A 3,426-nucleotide genomic window follows, 5' to 3' on the forward strand; every position below is an offset into this window, starting at 1 on the left:
AGAGTTAATGCACAATAATCAAAAGAGTACGATTTTTTTTTTACAAGGCTAATAAAGGCCTCATTTCACACATACATAGAGAAATGAGTTGATATAAGAATACAAGTCCTTCCTCAATTGATAAATGGTCAAAGGATATGAATAGGCAGTTCTCAGACAAAGTAATTAAAGTGCTCTATAATCATGCAAAAAATGCTCTAAATCACTATTAATTAGAGAAATGCAAATTAAAACAGCTCTGAAGTACCACCCTGCTATAGCTATCAGATTGGCTATAATGTCAGAAAAGAAAACTGACAAAACCTAGAGGAGATATAGGAAAACTGGGACACAAAACTGATTCAATCATTCAGGAGAACAATTTAGACACTATGCCCAATGGGATATAAAACAATACATATTCTCTGATCCAGAAATACCATTACTAGGTTTGTATCCCAAAGAGATTTTTTTAAAAAGAGGGGGATCTATATTTAAAATTAAAATGTTTAAAGAAGTTCTTTGGGGGGGGGGCAAAGATTTGGAAAGTGAGGGGATACCCATCAATTGGGGAACGGCTGAATAAGTTATAGTATATGAGTATAATGGAATATTATTGTGCTATAAGAAATGACAAGCATGAGGAGCTCAATCTGGAAAGACTATGAACTGAAGTAGAGTGAAATAAGCAGAACCAGGAGAATATTGTAGTGACAGGAATACTATATAATGAACAATTGTGAGTAACAACTATTCTCAGTAATGTAATGATACAAAACTCTCCCAAAGGACTTACAAAAAAAAAAAAAAAGCCATCTGCTTCCACAGAAAAAGAACTGAGTCTGAATCCAGAGAAAAGCGAAGTTTCTTTAATTTTTTTTCTATTTGAGTTCCCCCCTACAAAATGATTAATATGAAAAAATGGTTGACATGAGATCATACATGTAAAATCTATATGAGATTTGCTACTATCTCAATAAGTGGAAGGGTCATGGGGAGTGATGGAGGGAGAAAATTTGAGATTCAATATTCTTTAAAAAATGGAAATTGTTTTTACATGTAATAGGGAAAAATAAAATAAAATTTAATTAAAAAAACTCAGCTCAAATGCCACCTTCTGCTGAAAGGCTTTCACATTTTGTCCAGTTGCCAAAGCTTTCTATCTACTCTCTCGCTCTCTCTCTCTCTCTATATATATATGCATATATGTATACTCTTTAATTTTATTTATTTGTAATGTGATTGTTACACTTAAATATCCAATCCATGCACATGCACACACACACACACACACACCCTATCCCTATTAGAAAAGGCATCATTTGGCAAATATATATGATCTATAATCATGATGGTGAACCTATGGCACATGTGCCAAAGATGGCATGCAGAGACTTCTCTGTGGGCACACGCCACCTGCCAGTGTTAGTTACTAAGAAGACAGTGAGATTTCCAAGAGCTGCTCCCTTTTCCCTCTCCACCATGCCTCCCAGCCCCTCTGCCCAGGAGCCCAATCAAAGTGCTTCCTTCCTTCCCTGAAAGGAGTAAGTACCCAGACCATTCTCCTCCCTTTTTCCTTCCCCTGACTAAAGTAAGTGGGGGTTTGGGGGAGAGGGGAACATAATCTGGGTGGAGGATAACATGCAGTGGAGAAGTCAGGGAACAGCAGGCAACCTCTAAAAAGTTCTAAAAGGTTTGCCATCACTATTTATACGCTTTTCTCTTTACATGTTTTCTTTAAGTTCCTTGTGGGCAGGGATAGCTTGGTACCCCCACAGAACTTAACTTATGGACTGAATGACTAGATCTGGGGGCCAAATGATTGCATTCAAATTCCAATTCTGACACTTACTATGTGGCTTTAATCAAATTACATAGCATCCTTGGACATCAGTTGACTCATCTGTAGAATTAAAGAGTTTATAGACTATCTCTTCCAGCTTTAATTTTACAATCCTAGGGCAGGGAATGGGAAGAATCACTAAAAGCCTGTCGAAGAAAATAGCATTGATTGAACTGGACCTTGAAAGAGAAGAATTTCAACAACTAAAGACTAGTGAGTTTGGGAATGTACATGGGAAAGGATGTGCAAAGATGAGAAAGAATAGTCCAGTTTTGCTGAAATGTAGTTTGTGTAAAAAGGACAGTATTTTATTATATCTATATTTACATATTATAATATCGTATTAGATAGTATCATAATACATATTATATATTGTATCTACATATTATTCACGTGGTATTATCTGTATTTTATCCTTCAGAGGCCCATAGATTTAGAGCCAGTAAGAACTTCAGAAGCAGCATGGAAACAATGTTATATCAGGAGCAGTAGAGGACTTCCGACAACTTGTACAAAATGTATTAAGAAGGAAGACAAAGAAGGGGGGATAACAGTTATATCTGTCTGAAACAACATAAGCTGCTAGAGATCAGAGATCTGTTTTTGCCTTTATATTATTATGGACACTCAGCAATGCCTCCAAAATAGCAAGTAATTATAATGAACTAAGAAAGGGCCTGAAATAGAATAGTGGTAGTGGAAATGTAAAGAAGCCAGAGAGACCATTATAAAAAGCCCCTAATAGCTTATTTTCTCTCCAAAGAATAAGATATGCAAAGTGGCATATTATCTAACCAGAGCCAGGGTTTGGAGTCGAGGGATTCGGGTTCAGATTTTATTCCTACTACTTTCTTCTGTCAAGAAAGACACGTTTCTCGTGGACTAGACCACTTCTAAAGATACCCTCCAACACTGAATCTATTAAGGAGGAAGAGAGAAAGCGGGACTGGTCTTTTAAATCATTAACTCCATAGCCTTTACAATGGTCCCTGGAGGCAGCTGTCCTCCCGCCCCCAGGTCCTTCCAGGGAGGAGTTTAGGAAACTTGTCGGCTCAGCATTCCGAGCACCAGCCCACCCCATCTTCCACACAGGCAGCCGGGACGCGTGCTCTCGAGGCCCCGGCGTCTCTGCCCTGGCCTCCGCCACCCTCTAGGATCGAGGGTCCACCCATCACGAGCTGCTGGAAGGGAAGCGCCGCGTCAGCTACAGGGCCCTCGACCCGACCGTCCTCCCTCCCGGCCCCGGCTCTCACCGCGCTTCCGCTTCTCCATTCGGACAGTGGGTGAGGGTCTGAGGACTGAGACGGGGTCAGGCTCTGGGGCGCTGGGGGCTTCGCCTCATCCCTAGACTCAGCTAGACAAGAACAGCTGTAAGAGACAGAAACCCTAAAGCAGAGGGGAACCAAAGGTAAGACAGTCCCAACACGCCAACTTCCGCTTTGCTCCACGCACCAATCAGCGCGCGACCCTTGGTGTCACTTCCTTTTGGGCTCCCTGAGGGGGTCGGTCTGGCGGAAGCGGAGCCGGAAGGGGCGGGCCGAGCTGAGGAGAGCTGCTTGGGACCTCGCGTGGAGTGGGCTCTTAATCTGTTTTAGTCGTATTTT

Source organism: Gracilinanus agilis, chromosome 4, assembly GCF_016433145.1.
Source record: "Gracilinanus agilis isolate LMUSP501 chromosome 4, AgileGrace, whole genome shotgun sequence".
NCBI lineage: Eukaryota > Metazoa > Chordata > Mammalia > Didelphimorphia > Didelphidae > Gracilinanus > Gracilinanus agilis.